This window comes from Hyla sarda, chromosome 3 (assembly GCF_029499605.1).
Source record: "Hyla sarda isolate aHylSar1 chromosome 3, aHylSar1.hap1, whole genome shotgun sequence".
NCBI lineage: Eukaryota > Metazoa > Chordata > Amphibia > Anura > Hylidae > Hyla > Hyla sarda.
In genome coordinates this window covers 216824521-216844455 of record NC_079191.1, presented here as the reverse complement: position 1 = coordinate 216844455, position 19935 = coordinate 216824521, and the positions used below count along the sequence as shown (strand labels likewise).

The 19935-nt window shown below is 39.4% G+C and overlaps 1 protein-coding gene across 3 annotated transcripts in view; it reads left to right on the top strand.

The window, feature by feature from the left end:
• Positions 1 to 19935, top strand: part of RNGTT (RNA guanylyltransferase and 5'-phosphatase) — a 502134-nt gene that overhangs the window by 373786 nt on the left and 108413 nt on the right. The window lies entirely within an intron of this gene.

Genomic DNA, 19935 nt, shown 5'->3' with positions numbered 1-19935 from the left:
ATGTTAATGTTTATTTTTATTTACATGTTATTTTTTTTAATGGGAAAAGGGGGGTGATTCAAACTTTTATTAGGGAAGGGTTCAATCAAATCAAATTTATTAACAATTTTTTTTTTACTTTTTTACGCAACTTTAGTCCTTAGATTGTATACACTTTTCAATGCTATACCATAGTATAGCATTGAACAGTTTTATCGATACCCCATTGTGCCAACCTGCTGAGGCTGACTGGAGCCTTGAAGAACTGATCAGATGGCTTGGAGGCAGGTAATTTACAAATCTGTTTAACCCCTTAACGACGAGCGCCGTAAATGTACGTCCTAGTGAGATGGTACTTAACGCACCAGGACGTACATTTACGTCCTAAGCATTACCGCGAGCATCGGAGCGATGCCCGGGTCATGCGCGGCAGGTCCCGGCTGCTGATCGCAGCCAGGGACCCGCCCGTAATGGCGGACACCCGCGATCCCGCGGATGTCCGCCATTAACCCCTCAGATGCCGTGATTTATACAGATCACGGCATCTGCAGCATCGCGATCACTAAAATGGATGATCGGATCGCCCGCAGCACTGCCGCGGCGATCCAATCATCCAGCACGGCAGTCGGAGGTCCCCTCACCTGCCTCCACTTTTTTCCGGGGTCTTCTGCTCTCATCTGCCTTCCCGCAGACCAGAGCAGAAGATGACCGATAACCCTGATCAGTGCTATGTAATATACATAGCACTGAACAGGATTAGCAATCGAGTGATTGCTAGAAATAGTCCCCTATGGGGACTATTAAAGTGTAAAAATAAAAGTAAATAAATAAAGTAAAAAAAATTGGAAAAACCCCCTCCCCCAATAAAAACGTAAATTGTCCCATTTTCCCTATTTCACCCCAAAAAGTGTTAAAAAAATATATTTGATATACATATTTGGTATCGCCGCGTGCGTAAATATCTGAACTATTAAAATAAAATGTTAATGATACCGTACGGTGAACGGCATGAACGTAAAAATAGATGCTTTTTTATAACATTTTATTCCCCAAAAAATTTCTAAAAAATGGATTAAAAGATCTATGTAAGCAAATTTGGTATCAATAAAAAGTACCGATCACGGCGCAAAAAATGAGCCCTCATACCGCCGCTTATACGGAAAAATGAAAAAGTTATAGGTCTTCAAAATGAATTAAAATTTTTAAGCGCAACAGTAATAGAAAAGTATGTTATCATGGGTATCATTTTAATCGTATTGACCCAAAGGATAAAGAACACATGTAATTTTTATCGTAAATTGTACGGCGTGAAAACAAAACCTTCCAAAATTAACAAAATTGCGGTTTTCTTTTTAATTTCACCATTTTTTTTGTTGCGCCATACATTTTATGGTAAAGTCAGTGATGGCATTACAACGGACAACTGGTCGCACAAAAAACAAGCCCTCATACTAGTCTGTGGATGAAAATATAAAAGTTATGATTTTTTGAAGGCGAGGAGGAAAAATCAAAAACTTAAAAGTTTAATTGTCAGACTCCTTAAGGCCCAAAATGGGCTGAGGCCACATTCACATGATGGAATTTCCGAGCATAATACGCTGACAAAAATTCTGCTTGGAAATTCCGCTGCATTTAATGGGATTTTAATGGGATTCCGCTACAGTGTGCACAGGGCTGAATTTCTGCAGCAGATGTTTGTGTTTCCGTGTGCACAGAAACACCTTCTGTGGAAATTCTGCAGAGGACACAGTGCAGCAGAATGCCTTAGGCAAGTGGTTTCCACTTGTTTTGTTTGGGGGGGGGGGGGGCGTTTTGCCCCCCCAAAGAAAAACTCCAAAACTGCCAACATGGCTACGGCCAGATGTTAGCTGTAAATCAATGAAAAACGTAAAATACTTTTTCCACTTTGCGTCTTCAAGAAATATGCCATGTGGGTTTTAACTTTGGCATTTTTGCAAGTGGTTTTTATTCTTTTTTTTGGACTTTAGCAATCCAAAAAAGTGATGGAGATACCTTTCTTAATAAAATTTCGTAGGGTTCCATTAAAAAAATAATAATAAAAAAGAAAGTAGTGATGGAAAAAATTGTATTTAACTAAATTAATATTTTTATAACAAAATTTTTATACATTTTTAGGGATGAATTTATGTGGGCGGGTAGGGCACAAAAAATGTAGCTGACAATATTAATAAAAATGTAGTGTGTGTGTGTGTGTGTGTTTTTCACTTTTTTTTTTTAGTTTTTAAATTTTTTAGGTAGTACTACTACTCCCAGCACTGAACACACTATTCCATGATGGGAGTAGTAGTACCTGTACTAATTGACAGATCCCTCTGGGTTCCATTGCAATCCTCCTGTATAATGTTTAGATGCGACCAGCCGCTCTATGGTCCCCTACACTGCCATATACATACACCTATTCAAATTTTCCGCAGAGAGCTGTGATTGGCCAGATGGTTCCAGCCAATCACAACTCTCTAGGAAATATGAATAGGTGTATATATACGTCAGTGCAGGGGACCATAGAAGAGTGGCCGGACAAATCTATACATTATACAGGAGAATCACAGCGGGTGTCAGGAGTGACATCCGCTGTGAATCTTTTCTTAACTGCAGGTACTACAGCTCCCAGCATGGAGCACACTCTGCTCCATGCTGGGAGCTGTTGTACCTGCATTAATAGACAGATCGCAACAGGTGTCAGAAGTTACACTTGCTGCAGTCTGTCTATTAATACAGTTACTACATCTCCTAGCGTGGAGCAGAGTGTGCTCCATGTTGGGAGTAGTAGTACCTGCAGTTATGGACAGATCACAGCGGGTGTCACTCCTGACACCCGATGTGATCGTCCTATCTATTGCAGAGATGCGGAGCGGCTTTAGTCTGCGCTCCACATCTCTACACTATACTCGGGCGACTCATATTTCCCTCTGAGAGCGGGGATTGGCTGCCACCATCCGTCCAATCCCCACTCTGGGCGGAAAGTATGAGTGAGGTGAATTTCTATTCACAACACTGGCCGTCCCGGAGCGCTGTATAGAGCTGCTCCGCGTCTCTGCTATATTATGGACGATCGCATCGAGTGTCAGGAGTGACACCCGGGGTGATATGTCTATTAGTACAGGTACTACTATTCCCATCATGGAACAGTGTGTTCCATGATGGGAGTAGTAGTACTACCTAAAAAAAAAAAAAAATAGAGAAAAAAAAGTGAAACACACACACACTATATTAAAAATGTTATTATAAAAATTTCATTAAATACACTTTTTTCCATCCCTCATGCATTTTTTTTTTTTTTAAACGCCAAAGGTGCCAAAAATGTAATTTCCATTCAAATCAAAAAACGTCAGACGCAGGGAATTGCACTGGCGTTTTTTTCTGTTTTTTTTTCATTGTAAAAAATGCTGCAAAATAAAAAACCAAGTGGAAACTTAGCCTAAGGGTATGGACACTGACTTGGCTATTTCAAAACACAAATTTCCTGATTTCAGTGTCCGTGAAAAGAATGAACAGGTTCATTGTTTCTGTGGGTTTCCCTTGGAAATTCATTAAAGGGGTATTCCAGGCAAAACCTATTTTTATATATATCAACTGGCTCCGGAAAGTTAAACAGATTTGTAAATTACTTCTATTAAAAAAATCTTAATCCTTCCAATAGTTATTAGCTTCTGAAGTTTTCTGTCTAACTGCTCAATGATGATGTCTCGTCCCGGGAGCTGTGCATGATGGGAGAATATCCCCATAGGAACTGCACAGTTCCCGGGACGTGAGTCATCAGAGAGCAGTTAGACAGAAAACAACAACTCAACTTCAGAAGCTAATAACTATTGGAATGATTAAGATTTTTTTTTTAAATAGAAGTCATTTACCAATCTGTTTAACTTTCCGGAGTCAGTTGAAATATAAAAAAAAGTTTTGGCCTGGAATACCCCTTTAACTCTCTATTGCCAGCACATTTCATAGTGGTCCTGGCACTGGTGTAAATGCAAATGTGCTAAATTTTCAGAGCGGTCATTCCACACATTTTCTGCTGTGTAAACATAGCTTAACTGTATTGAGACGCTGTGGCAAGGCACAATGAAGTCTGTGTACATGTTATTCCTGAATTATTTAACTGAAAAACTGGTTTCTTAATATTGTACAAATCTTACTTGCAGCTTGTTTGGTGAAAGTGAAGCTATACTCCTGTACAATTATATGCCTATTGCATATCATTTTACAGTGGGATCTGTGCTACACTAATACAGCCAGGCTGCCTCATTGAATTGATGATACAGCAGCCCGAGGCAGGTAAGTAGACCCTCCACCGCCATTTTATAACCAGTGTGGATTGGGATTAATTTTGACATGTAAAACATCCAAACATCCAGTGTCCATTCCTTTTCAGTTGGATAGCTCCTTCAGCAGGTCATGTACCGGTGTCAGTTGGATTTATAGAACTTGGTTATATCTATATTACCAGAGAGACTAATTAAATGAAAGATGAAGGGGGTTTCAACTAGAAATATTATTCTCCTATCCACAAGACAGGAGATAAATATGTGACCTCTAGGGGTCCAACTTCTTGGGCCCCTACTGACCATGGGATTGGCAGTGCCTGAGTTCTTCTTGTGGATGGATAATGTATTATTTTTTAGGAAAACCCCTTTAAAGGGTTACACATGTGGAAAACAATTGTTTTAATTTAGCTGGTGCCAGAAAGTTAAACAGATTTAAATTACTTGTATTTATAAATCCTTAACCCATCCAGTACTTATCAACTGCTGTATACTACAGAGGAAGTTCTTTTTTTTTTCTTTTTTCTATTCTTTCTGACCACAGTGCTCTCTGCTGCCACCTCTGCTGCCCATGTCAGGAAAAGTCCAGAGCAGGTAAGGTTTGCTATGGGAAATTGTTCCTGCTGTGGGCAATTCCTGACATGGACAGAGGTGTCAGCAGAGAGCACTGTGGTCAGACAAAAAAGAAATTTAAAAAGAAAATAACTTCCTGTGGAGCATACAGTAGCTGATAAATACTGGAAGGATTACGATTTTGAAATAGAAGTAATTTGCAAAGCTGTAAATTGAAATTTTTTTAATCAACTGGTGCCAGAAAGTTAGTTTTCCACCGGAGTACACCTTTAAAAGTGCTATGCCAACAGAGCCGAACGTTTTTCTCAACTACTGTATGTTTAGAAGTTCCATAGAGAGTGAATGCTTAAAACAGTGTAGTAATGTGCTCTAAGACCTGAATGCATAATAATATGCATGTGTTAATGTGTAAAATACCTTTTCTCTGAGAGTCTGGGGGCCTTTTCCCTGGAGTATGATGAGCTCCTCTCCTCCCCCTCCCTCTCCCCTCTCATGAGGTCTGCATAAAAATTTTTACATTTGCAAAGTTTTTACCTACATGCATGCTCTATATAACTCTAATGCAGTTATGTGGAACTATATGGTGCAAGGACAGAAGAGAACCTGCATTTTGTGCTAAAAAATAAATATTTTTACATTTTCACAGCTTTTTAATCAAAATGCTTGCTTTTTATAAACCTAAATAAGCCTATATTGAACCGATATGGAGAAAATAAACAAAATAAGTTTATAAAATGACCAAAGAGAAACCATTTTGCATATAAATAATAGTTGTGCACCTTGTATTGCTTGTCACTGAGCATGAACATGCTCTTCTTAAATACTGCAAGCTGTCTGCATCTTGTCTGTGCTCTGAGGCACAGAATGGAGATAACCACACCTCCCTTCCCTCTCCCCTATATATATTTTGTCCCTTTTTTTATTTTTTTTGATTCTCCAAAAAGGCTGGATTTTCAGGGTTCGTTTGCAAAATTAAAAAGGACTTCTAGTGGCCATTTTTTTTAAACCCTTTTTTCACATCTTTGGCAATCACAATTTTTAATGAAGTATATTAGTAAAATGCTTAGCTTTTAAGGAAGTATTAAATGTAAAAAAAAAGTTGTTTTTAAACAACAGTATTGTTTTAAGAAAATCATGTAACGAGTCACATTTTTGCACTGCCAAAGTTTTGCAGAAAACACAGCAATAATGTGCACATTTTGTTTCTTTTTTTTTTTTTTTCCAATAAATTTCCTGTATACAGTAAAATCTCCCTTAGTGGACACCTCCCAATAAGAGACACCTCCCAATAGCGGACAGTTTTTAATTCTCCGGCAGAGTCCTATAAGACTTAATGTATTTGCACCCTCCGAATAGGGGACACTCCCAATAGTGGACGCGGACACACCATATAGGGGACAAAACACTTCCAATAGGGGACAATAAGGGACAAAACACTCCCAATAGGAGACAACCAGGCTTATCTGCTGGACCTACCTTGTACAGGGTTGCCATCAGAGGGTACAGCAAATACCCAAGTAATGGGCCCAGGCCCTCACTGCACCCCCCTGCAGAAGCCCCAGCACAGAAGAAGACCGCTGTTTAAACAGTGGTCTCTTGCTTCTGTACGTCCGCCAGCCACATCATACACCCTCCTTCTTCCTTGATCCCCGCTTGCCACTTTATTTCCACTGTGCCAAATCACTCCTTCCCCCTTTAACATCCCCTGTGCCACATCATTTTCTCTTGATCCTCCTCTGTGCTATTTCATTCCTCCTTCATTACTCTCTATGCAAATCCCCCCCCCCCCCCATGCCATTTTATTCCCCCCTTTATTCCCCTGTACCACTTCATAAAGAGGGGGGTGATGAATTTACACAGGGGGATCAAGGGGAAATAATGTGACACAGGGAATAAGGGGGGATAATGTGGCACAGGGTATAAGGGGCAGATAAAATCATACAGGGGAATCATAAAGGGAGATTAAACAGCTCTGGGAGATTCTACTGTAATATTGCTTTTTATCATGTTTTATAGGTAATTACACTCTGGAGTGAGTACAGTACAGTATACTGTCAATTAGGAAGTTTTTTTTTAACGTTTTTTCCTAATAGGGGATATCTCTCAATAGTGGACCCTTTTTTATTCCCTGTGAGTGTCCGCTATTGGGAGATTTTACTGCAGATGGACCAGAGTGGTGACCCCTGTCTGCTGCTAGAAGCATCTACAAGGGATAAGGGAGCGGTTTTGGCAGCAGTAGAGCTCTATGAAGGCAAGTAACATAAACATAATTAGAGTTTTTTTCCGATGTAAACTACTTTTACTTTTCTAAAGCAAGCAGCAAACAAAGGTATACTTGTGATGGATGCTTTTTAGTCATATAATCCATTTTACATGGCAATAAACAAAGTGAAGTCCAGATAAGATGACAACATGATACAGTAATGGTTGATACTTTTTGTACTTCTCTCTCCACATTCATTTGCTTTGATGAGCCAGGTGTTTTCCAGTGGAATTTTACCATGCATACATACAGTAACTATAGCGTTGTAATTATTTCCATTTGTATATTTCATGGCTGCATACGAGAAATTTTAGTCCATTGCTCTGTTTCTACTGGTATTTTAATCCATGTTTAGTCTGATGAAATATATATATTTTTTTTATTTCTTTTCTTCCTGAGTCCCTTTGTAATGTAATAGTCCTCTGAGCTAATTCAATACTTCTTGTACCATGTAAATAAGATAGTTATTGTGATGTTTCCGCTTGTTTAATTATAAATGCATCTTTTCCATATGATCTGGTAGAATGCTAAGCTGTTTTCAGTCCTCACATCCTGTAGAGGAAACACAGTGCTTTGTCTACAAGTATTTGTGCACTAATCAAATTGGGCCGAGCGCCTCTCATTTACAAAGCTGTCTGTATTTGGAATTGTAGCTTCCGCTATACATTACCCTGCAGTTTTACCTTTTTATTTTTCATACTTTGGGACAGACTAGGGATGCATTTGAAGGGAACTGAGACACTCAATGTGGAGTTTCTTACATTAATTAATGTCATTTTTGGACAAGGAAAATGACTGTACATGGTGATAAATGTTGATGCCTAGTGGGAAGTAAAGAAATGGTATTGAATGTGCTGAGAATGGGAGCTGGTATTTCTGCATTGTATTGAGTAGTGTTGTCTTGGGTTTGGTAAACACAGTCTGATCTCTGGAAAAGAATTGATCGAGCAGTGCTAAGGTTTAGATATCTTTTCTGAGACGTGAAATGGCTGGGGACATTGATTTAACGTGTTGCTTATGCAGGGCTTCACGTGATAGATTGTGCTTGACTGGCCTTTTCCCTGTGCCCTGGTATTTGTTTTCTCTTTCATATTGGCAGCGTGCAATGCCGGTGACCTAGCATAGGCAGTTTGTAAACCTTTAGTTAAAATTCAAGTAAAAAAAAAAATATAACATTTGCCTTGGAATATGCCTCTCATCTCAGGAATAGTTTTCCTTTTAAGAAGCGCATTGTTATATCTTCATTTTTGCCTTTTTTCTATGAATTAATTGATTTGTATTCATTGTGTGCCAACTGCATTTTCCTTTGCACTAAACATTTTGCAGAACAGAACTTGCAGCTTTCTCTTTGTTAAACGAACAATCTAACTTCCAAACATGTGAATCCTGATGCACATTTTCCGCAGCCAGGTTTTATTAGCATTTATTACTTTGATTCTCAACATTGGTTTTATGTAGCACTGTTCTTTGAAGAAGAGAAAAGGGAATAGACAGTCTGTAAAACTAAAGAAATCTCTGTCTGCAAAACTAGTATTCGATTGATGAGAATAAAGGAGACATCATGAAGCCCTCTTTAAAGAATTCACCCTATGGGCCACTCAAAGCCAGTAAAGCTATGTTATTTTCATATACAGAGAGGAAGGCCAATGATCCTACTTCATTTAGAACCTCACTCACTTTATCCAGAATGTATATGTGTGTGTGTATATAAATATATATTTTATTATTATTATTATTTCTTTTATTTTACATGTGTGTAAAGTTCAGGGTTTGCTAAGAAGGATCTTGGTAAATGTATCCTTTTCTTCCAATGAAGCAGCATGGCAGTACTTTTTCAACGTGGCGTCTAACGATAACTTTTTAATAGTACTAGGGCTTTTGATAAATTTTGTTCTACAAATCCTTGCTCATTCATGATGCCCATGGTAAAACAGATACTCAAACATGTTGTATTTATATGTGGCCTTTATAGTCTTTGGTCCTCATGAACAAACCAAATTACATTAGATTATTTTCCCTATAGTTTCTATAAAACTCATGTTAATGAAGCAATTGTTAGACGGTTGATATAAAAAAAATGATGTGTGTTTGAACGTAATGAAATATAATCAACTAGTAGAATGCCTCCTTTATTTAAATCACTGTATATTTATTCATGTCACTTAGTCTGTCTTTCTGGTAATATGGCATAAATAGACACATAGGATTTTTAAATGTTTCAGTAAATGAAAGTACCATACTGAGCATGTGTAATTCTCAGAATTTCCAAAGTCAATAGTTTGCTTGTCTCAGTGGGAGCAGCTGTAGGGTAGGATTTGCAGTTAATACTTATTCATAGATGTAGAATTTTCATCGTAGTTTATGTATATATGTTGTCCAATTATGTAAGCGCTAATGGATTAAATTAGTTCAGTGCAGTTTTTGATGCATTATGTGTTATACCAAGACCAGGAATAGACTTTTCACCTCAATGGAGGGTCAGGGTGCAGAACATGCTGCGGAGAGAAATGACTTGGGATTGAATTGACTATTCCAATTCAAAGTAAATTATGCAGCATACATTCTAACTTAATAATATAAATTACATCTTGCTTAATACATTTGGGTTCAGTAAAAAATTACTATTCTTTAATATGGTTGGTGCTCAAAGGTTAGCACTGTCGCTATTCAGCACTGGGGTCCTAGGTTTGAATCTACAGATGACAACATATTCTGGACGTTTTTCTGTTTGCCTCGTGTTTGTGTTCCTTTGGCTTCTCTGGAAAATGCTGGCTATTTGGATTTCTGTTGTGAGCTTCAGTTGAAAAGGGCCAATGTTGTTTTGGAGGATGTCTGTACATTACTGAAAGATATTGTTGCTTATAGAAATAACTGTGTAAATAAAAATAAACATGGGGTATCGCCGTGTGCGGAAATGTCCGAATTATAAAAATATATTGTTACTTAAACTGCACGGTCAATGGCGTATGTTCAAAATAATTCCAAAGTCCAGAATAGTGTATTTTTGGTCACTTTTTATATCATGAAAAAATGAATAAAAAGCGATCAATAAGTCCTATCAATGCAAATACGGTACCACTAAAAAATTCAGATCATGAAGCAAAAAATGAGCCCTCATACTGCCCCATATGCGGAAGAATAAAAAAGTTATAGGGGTCAGAATATGACCATTTTAAACGTATTAATTTTCCTGCATGTAGTTGATTTTTTCCAGAAGTACGACAAAATCAAATCTATATAAGTAGGGTATCATTTTAACCGTATGGACCTACAGAATAAAAAGGTGTCATGTTTACCGAAAAATGTACTACGTAGAAATGGAAGCCCCCAAAAGTTACAAAATTGTGTTTTTTTTTCTATTTTGTCTCACAATTATTATTTTTTTTGTTTCACCACACAATTTTGGGTAAAATGACTGAAGTCATTACAAAGTAGAATTGCTATCGCAAAACATAAGCCATCATATGGATTTTTAGGTGCAAAATTGAAAGAGTTATTATTTTTTAAAGGTAAGGAGGAAAAAGCGAAAAACCCCGGGTACTTAAGGGGTTAAGGCCAAAATGGGTTTGGTCCTTAACCCCTTTACTCAACAGCCTGCTTTGACCTTAAAGGGGTACTCCCATGGAAAACGTTTTTTTTTTTTTTAAACCCCTTTAGGACCAGGCCATTTTTCACCTTAGGACCAGAGCGTTTTTTGCACATCTGACCCCTGTCACTTTAAACATTAATAACTCTGGAATGCTTTTAGTTATCATTCTGATTCCGAGATTGTTTTTTCATGACATATTCTACTTTAACATAGTGGTAACATTTTGTGGTAACTTGCATCCTTTCTTGGTGAAAAATCCCAAAATTTGATGAAAAGTTTTAAAATTTTGCATTGTTCTAACTTTGAAGCTCTCTGCTTGTAAGGAAAATGGATATTCAAAAAAAAATGTTTTTTATTCACATATACAATATGTCTACTTTATGTTTGCATCATAAAATTGACAAGTTTTTACTTTTGAAAGACATCAGAGAGCTTCAAAGTTAAGCAGCAATTTTTCAATTTTTCACAAAATTTTCAAACTCACTATTTTTCAGGGACCAGTTCAGGTTTGAAGTGAATTTGAAGGGTCTTTATCTTAGAAATTCCCCACAAATGACCCCATTATAAAAACTGCACCCCCAAAGTATTCAAAATGACATTCGGTCAGCGTTTTAACCCTTTAGGTGTTTCACAGGAATAGCAGCAAAGTGAAGGAGAAAATTCACAATCTTCATTTTTTACACTCGCATGTTCTTATAGACCCAATTTTGGAATTTTTACAAGGGGTAAAAGGAGAAAATTTATACTTATGTTTGTAGCCCAATTTCTCTCGAGTAAACACATACCTCATATGTCTATGTAAAGTGTTCGGCAGGCTCAGAAGGGAAGGAGCGACAAGGGGATTCTGGAGAGTATGTTCTTCTGAAATGGTTTTTGGGGGGCATGTTGCATTTGGGAAGCCCCTATGGTGCCAGAACAGCAAAAAAAACACATGCCATACCATTTTGGAAACTAGACAGCTTGAGGAAAGTAACAAGGAATTAAGTGAGCCTTAATACCCCACAGATGTTTCACGACTTTTGCATATGTAAAAAATAAAAATAAATTTCACTAAAATGTGTGTTTCCCCCCAAATTTCACATTTTTGCAAGGGTTAATAGCAGGAAAAAAAAAATGTGTAACCCCATCTCTTCTGAGTATGAAAATACCCCATGTGTGGACGTCAAGTGCTCTTCTGGCGCACTACAATGCTCAGAAGAGAAGGAGCGCCATTGAGCTTTTGGGAAAAAAATAGTTTGGAATGGAAGTCAGGGGCCATGTGCGTTTACAAAGCCCCCCGTGGTGCCAGAACAGTGGACCCCCCCCCCCACATGTGACCCCATTTTGGAAACTACACCCTCACAGAATTTAATAAAGGGTGCAGTGAGTATTTACACCCCACTGGCGTTTGACAGATCTTTGGAACAGTGGGCTGTGCAAATGAAAAATTACATTTTTCATTTTCACGGACCACTGTTCGAAAAATCTGTCAGACACCTGTGGGGCGTAAATGCTCACTGTACCCCTTATTACATTACGTGAGGGGTGTAGTTTCCAAAATGGCATCACATGTGGGTATTAATATTTTTGCGTTTATGTCAGAACCGCTGTAAAATCAGCCACCCCTGTGCAAATCACCAATTTAGGCCTCAAATGTACATGGTGCGCTCTCACTCCTGAGCCTTGTTGTGCGCCCGCAGAGCATTTCACGCGTACATATGGGGTATTTCTGTACTCAGGAGAAATTACGTTACAAATTTTGGGGGTCTTTTTTTCCTTTCAATGCTTGTGAAAATAAAAAGTATATGGCCAGCATGTTAGTGTAAAAAAATAATAATAATTACACTAACAAGCTGGTGTAGCCCCAACTTTTCCTTTTCATAAGAGGTAAAAGGAGAAAAAGCCACCCAAAATTTGTAGTGCAATTTCTCCGGAGTACCCCATATGTGGCCCTAAACTGTTTCCTTGGAATACGAAAGGGCTCCGAAGTGAGAGAGCGCCATGCACATTTGAGGACTAAATTGGGGATCGCATAGGGTGGACATAGGGGTATTCTACACCAGTGATTCCCAAACAGGGTGCCTCCAGCTGTTGCTAAACTCCCAGCATGCCTGGACAGTCAGTGGCTGTCCGGAAATGCTGGGAGTTGTTGTTTTGCAACAGCTGGAGGCTCCTTTTTGGAAACACTGCTATACAATACGTTTTTAACTTTTATTGGAGGGGACAGTGTAAGGGGGTGTATATGTAGTGTTTTACTCTTTATTATGTGTAAGTGTAGTGTAGTGTTTTTAGGGTACATTCGCACTGGCGTGTTACGGTGAGTTTCCCTCTAGGAGTTTGAGCTGCAGCAAAAAATTTGCCGCAGCCCAAACTTGAAGCAGGAAACTTACTGTAAACCTGCCCGTGTGAATGTACCCTGTACGTTCACATGGGGGTGGGGGGGGGGGCAAACCTCCAGCTGTTTCAAAACTACAACTCCCAGCATGTACTGACAGACCGTGCATGCTGGGAGTTGTACTTTTGAAACAGCTGGAGACACACTGGTTGGAAAACCTTCAGTTAGGTTCTGTTACCTAACTCAGTATTTTCCAACCAGTGTGCCTCCAGCTGTTGCAAAACTACAACTCCCAGCATGTACTGATCGCCAAAGGGCATGCAGGGAGATGTAGTTATGCAATAGCTGGAGGCATGCAACTACAACTCCCAGCATGCCGAGACAGCTGATTGCTGTTTGGACATGCTGGGATTTACAGTTTTGCAACATCTGGAGGGCTACAGTTTTAGAGAACACTGCAAAGTGATCTCCAAACTGTGGTCCTCCAGCTGTTGCAAAACTACAATTCCCAGCATGCCCAGACAGTAAACAGTTGTTTGGGCATGCTAGGAGTTGTAGTTTTGCAAGATCTGGAGGGCTACAGTTTAGGGACCACTATATAGTGGTCTCAAACTGTAGCCCTCCAGCTGTTGCAAAACTACATATTCCAGCATGCCCAAACAGCTGTCTGGGCATGCTGGGAGTTGTAGTTTTGCAACATCTGGAGGGCTACAGTTAGAGACCACTGTATAATGGTCTCAAACTGTACCCTGCAGATGTTGCTAGGCAACTCACCGGCTTCCGTCGGATCCAGCCGCACGTCATCGCCGCCCGCCGATCTCCGTCACCCGCAGCCTCCGTCGCCTGCCCGGATCTTCGGCGCCGGTCCCCGTCATTTCCCCGCCTATTGTGGGTGGGCAGAACAGGGAAAACTAAAGTTAACCCCCCACCCCCGATCTGCTATTGGACGTCGCGTCTAGACCACCAATAGCAGGGATAGGAGGGGTGGCACCCCTGTCACTTCACTACTATCGCTTCAGGGGGATCCTGGGTGTCTTAGACACCCGCAATCCCCCTTACATTCCGGGTCACTATAGACCCGTAATGACCCTAAATCGCGCAAATCGCAAGTGTGAATTCACTTGCGATTTGCCGCGATCGCCGACATGGGGGGGTCTGATGACGCCCCTGGGCATTTGCACGGGATGCCTGCTGAATGATTTCAGCAGGCATCCCGGTCCGATCCCCGCACGGCGGGGACCAGAACGGCCCATGACGTAACTGTACGTCCTTGGTCCTTAAGACCCAGGGTGTCGGGACGTAACGTTACGTCATGGGTCCTGTAGGAGTTAAATCAACTGGTGCCAGAAAGTTAAACAGATTTGTTAATTACCTCTAATTAAAAAAATCTTAATCCTTCCAGTAATTTTTAGGGGCTGCATACTACAGATGAAATGCTTTTCTTTTTGGATTTCTCTCCTGTCACGACCACAGTGCTCTATGCTGACCTCTGCTGTTGATTTTAGGAACTGCCCAGAGCAGTATATGTTTGCTATGGGGATTTTCTCTGGACAGTTCCTGAAATGGACAGCAGAGGTCAGCAGAGAGCACCGTGGTAGTGACAGAAGAAAAATCCAAAATGAAAAGCATTTCCTCTGTAGTATACAGCCCCTAAAATTACTGGAAGGATTAAGATGTTTTAATAGAAGTAATTTACAAATCTGTTTAACTTTCTGGCACCAGTTGATTTAAAAAAATAAAAAAAAAGTTTTCCGTGGGAGTACCCCTATAATGACCAAGGCAAATTTTCTAAATCTGACATGTGTCCACTTATTAGGTAATAACTTTGGAACGCTTTTAGTTCCAAAAAACAATCTCAGAATTGCTTTCATGAAATATTGTACTTTACATTAGTGTTAAATTTTAATTGATATATTTAGTGATTTTTGTAAAAAAAAATAGCGATAAAAATGAAAAATTTGCATATTTCTACATTGGATATTTTCTGCTCGTATGATAAATAGCCATGCCGCACCAAATTAATGATTAATTCACATCTACAATATGTCTAATTTATGTTCCCATTATTTGATAAACATTCTTTTACTTTTTTAGAATGTTAGAGGGTTTATAAGTTTAGTAGCGATTTTGAAGAAAATTGCTAAATCTGATTTTTCAGGGACCATTTCAGCTCTGAAGTGGAATTGAGGGGCCTGTATGTTAGATGCCCCCATATATCACCCCATTTTATAAACTGCACCCCTTAAAGTAGTCAGAATGAGATTAAAGAAATGTATTAACCCTTTAGGTGTTTCACAGAAATAAAAGCAAAGTGGAGTGTGGGTGTGCCATAGGGAATCATGAATCCATTCTCAGTTTATAAGAGATGTCTCTGAGCTAGCTGTCGAAGACAAGCTGCTATGATAACTTTAAATTAGAGATGAAGCCTTTAGAAGGGAAATCTGGTGAGCAATGTCATATACAAGTTACATAATGGCAAGAAATAGGGCAACTCCTTATAAACCCATGCCAAATCATCCTGAAAAGTCACCTGAAACTACAGGTATGCTTTAAACATGTCTGGGTTTTAGTTAACCCCTTAAGGACGCAGGACGTAAATGTACGTCCTTGTGCGGTGGTACTTAACGCACCAGGACGTACATTTACGTCCTGTGCATAACCGCGGGCATCGGAGCGATGCCCGTGTCATGCACGGCTGATCCCGGCTGCTGATCGCAGCCAGGGACCCGCCGGCAATGGCCGACGCCCGCGATCTCGCGGGCGTCCGCCATTAACCCCTCAGGTGCCGGGATCAATACAGATCCCGGCATCTGCGGCAGTGCGTGATTTGAATGAATGATCGGATCGCCCGCAGCGCTGCTGCGGGGATCTGATCATTCATAACGCTGCACGGAGGTCCCCTCACCTTCCTCCGTCCGGCTCCCAGCGTCTTCTGCTCTGGTCTGTGATCGAGCAGACCAGAGCAGAAGATCGACGATAACACTGATCTGTTCTATGTCCTATACATAGAACAGATCAGTATTAGCAATCATGGTATTGCTATGAATAGTCCCCTATGGGGACTATTCAAGTGTAAAAAATATGTAAAAGTAAAAGTAAAAAAAATCCCCTCCCCCAAGAAAAAAGTAAAACGTCCGTTTTTTCCTATTTTACCCCCAAAAAGCGTAAAAAATTAATTTTATAGACATATTTGGTATCGCCGCGTGCGTAAATGTCCGAACTATTAAAATAAAATGTTAATGATCCCGTACGGTGAACGGCGTGAACGAAAAAAAAAAAGTCCAAAATTGCTACTTTTTAAATACATTTTATTTTAAAAAAATTATAAAAAATGTATTAAAAGTTTTTTATATGCAAATGTGGTATGCAAAAAAATGGACAGATCATGGCGCAAAAAATTAGCCCCCATACCGCCGCTTATACGGAAAAATAAAAAAGTTAGAGGTCATCAAAATAAAGGTATTATAAACGTACTAATTTGGTTAAAAAGTTTGTGATTTTTTTTAAGCACAACAATAATAGAAAAGTATATAATAATGGGTATCATTTTAATCGTATTGACCCTCAGAATAAAGAACACACGTCATTTTTACCATAAATTGTACAGCGTGAAAATGAAACCTTCCAAAATTAGCAAAATTGCGTTTTTCTTTTTAATTTCCCCACAAAAAGTGTTTTTTGGTTGCGCCATACATTTTATGATATAATGAGTTATGTCATAACAAAGGACAACTGGTCGCGCAAAAATCAAGCCCTCATACTAGTCTGTGGATGAAAATATAAAAGAGTTATGATTTTTAGAAGGCGAGGAGGAAAAAATGAAAACGTAAAAATTAAATTGTCTGAGTCCTTAAGGCCAAAATGGGCTGAGTTCTTAAGGGGTTGAAGGGGTACGCCAGTGAAAAAAAATGTTTTTATTAACTGGTGCCAGAAAATTAAAGGGGTACTCCTGGGAAAAACATTTATTTTTCTTCATATCAACTGGCTCCAGAAAATTAAACAGATTTGTAAATTACTTCTATTAAAAAATCTTAATACTTATTAGCTGCTGAAGTTGAGTTGTTGTTTTTTGTCTGACCACAGTGCTCTCTGCTGACACCTCTGTCTGTCTCAGGAACTGTCCAGAGTAGGAGCAAATTCCCATAGCAAACCTCTCCTGCTCCGGACAGTTCCTGACATGGACATAGGTGTCAGTAGAGAGCACTGTGGTCAGACAGAAAAGAACAAGTCATTTTACAAATCTGTTTAAATTTCTGAAGCCAGTTGGTATGAAAAAAATAAATAGTTTCTCACCAGAATACCCCTTTAAACAGATTTGTAAATTACTTCTATTTAAGAATCTTAACCCTTAACTTATCAGCTGCTGTATGCTCAACAGGAAGTTTTTTTTATTTAATTTCTTTTCTGTCTGACCACAGTGCTCTCTGCTGACAGCGCTGTCCATGTCAGTAATTGTCCTGCTCTTTACTGTTCCTGACACAGACAGAGGTGTCAGCAGAGAGCACTGTGGTCAGACAGAAAATAACTATACAACTTCAAAAAGAACTACTCAACAACAAATGGATACTCATCTGCCAAGAGAATTGTTATCTGGTCTTTATGAAGAGTGGTATATTCAGTGTTCATTTACAGTAATCCATTAATTCAAATATCTCTTAATCTAGCACTAAAGAACGTGTTTTATTATGTAAAATTCAACATCTGCTTCTGGTAATCTGGGTAATATACATTACTTTATAATGCTGTTGGTTTAGAGCTTTTTATTCTGTAGATAAATTGCTAAGAGACAGCAGCCATATGTTTGTTTTATTTTTATTTTTAATCCCTCTACTGTATGTTGCATGGATAATTCAAAGACTGACAGCTGAACTAAAAACTCTGACATCTTTATATAGACTCTGTGAAGCTGAAATATCCTAGTTCTATCCCTCTTCAAATGGCTCACAATACAAAATTTTAATACCTTATTTCTATAAAGCGAATGTTATCATACTTGACAAAGGGCCATATCTTTTCTTAGCTAGAAAAATTTGACTTTTTTTCTTCTGTGGTTGCTTTGGGGTCTATTTCCACATTATAAACTGTGAAACTTCCAAAATTGTGATTCAGACAAAGGTAAATGAAGCAATATTTTTTATTTTGGAATGGACTTTGAATTCCTTTGGTGAGGATTAAAGGGGAGCTCCGCTGCTCAGCTTTTTGAACAAACTTCCAGCACCGACTCTAAGCATTTGGAACATTTTGTTCAAAACGCTGAGCAGCGGAGTACCCCTTTAAAGTGTTGTGGTGAGGACCCAGTGCATAAATGTAAACACCCTCGTCTAACACAATCCAAAATAGTTAGACTCAGCAGGTGCACTATGCAAACACAAGTAGTGGTCGAGCAAAATAACCTCTGAGTAGTGCTGCTGGTTCCGTGGATAAGTGTGATGAACCAAATCGAGAGAAGAGTAGATTTAAAAGCTGGGAGGTTTATTGCATATCAATAACAACAATAAAACCAGTGCAGGATAGGATCATGCGTTTCGGGGAGCCACCCCCTTCTTCAGATCAGTCGTGAATCTGCGTAGAATCTTGTCCAAAAAGATCAAAATTGGGGAAGTCACGGAATTTCGCCCAGACACAGTGGGCCTTCCCAAACGATTGTTCCGATCTTTATGGTCTGTATTTGTAGAGGAGCCGTGTGCTTACAGGACCTGCGATGATGTCACCGTCAACTTGACGGTGACATCATCGCAGGTCCTTGCCCGTGACATCATCGCAGGTCCTGTAAGCACATGGCTCCTCTACAGATACAGGTCCATAAAGATCGGAACAATCCTCCGGGAACGCCCCTTGGGTCTGGGCGAAATTCTGTGACTTCCCGGATTTCGATCTTCTTGGACAAGATTCTACGCAGATTCGCGACTGATCTGAAGAAGGGGGTGGCTCCCCCGAAACGCATGATCCTATCCTGCACTGGTTTTATTGTTTTTATTGATATGCAGTAAACCTCCCAGCTTTTAAACCTACTCTTCTCTGGATTTGGTTCATCACACTTATCCACGGAACCAGCAGCACTACTCAGAGGTTCTTTTGCTCGACCACTACTTGCCTATCTCCAGGAGACTGTTTCACCTCAGGCCTAGCAGCGGTTCCGGCTTCTTTCTAACCCCACATGTGGGTTGATATGCAAGTTTAAACTTTCTCTAAGGTAAACAGCCACTACCTAAGGGGTTAACACGCCCCACATCCTCTTCCCTTTCAAATTACCTAAATGGTATCACACGAGGCGCCCCCTCCTGTCTCTTGTCTTTTTCTTCTTTTATACACTATGCAAAGAGGACTTTGGAAGGGGTGACATTTAGCTTCATACTTTTTTCCTGTTGTATAGATTTGAAGTGTACCTAAACACTTGACATGTCCTAGATGGCATGTTTGATAAACTGTCAAAACTTTGACTTTGGTGAACAAATTATAACTAATCTCTTGTTAGTAAGCAAGCTAAGATTTGGTAGTGGTTAACATGAATGGTGTCACAATGGTAACACCATCCAGGGATGGGCACAGTGGCAAAACATTGTATTGACGATATTCAGTAAGGTCATTGGTGTCCTTAGATAAACGAAGTTTAAAGGGATTATTATCATCGGACAAAATATTATGTATTTATAATACAGTAAGTAACTGATTACTAATAGTTTATTTTTCAGTTCTGCATGGAATCACCATCTGAATGGGAATTTTTTTTTTTATCCTAGTGGGTAATTTCTTTCTACTTGGTGATGTGCTGACACAGCTGGGTCGCATCCCTCCATTCATTTTTGCCTGTTTTCAAGCAGATTATTAAAAGGGATTGACACTTTCACTGCTCAATGCCTAATCTGTCTTGTTTTCTGCTTACTATGCAATGATGGTAGAGACAAGGGGTGTTTGGGGAACCATGAGCAATGAGAAA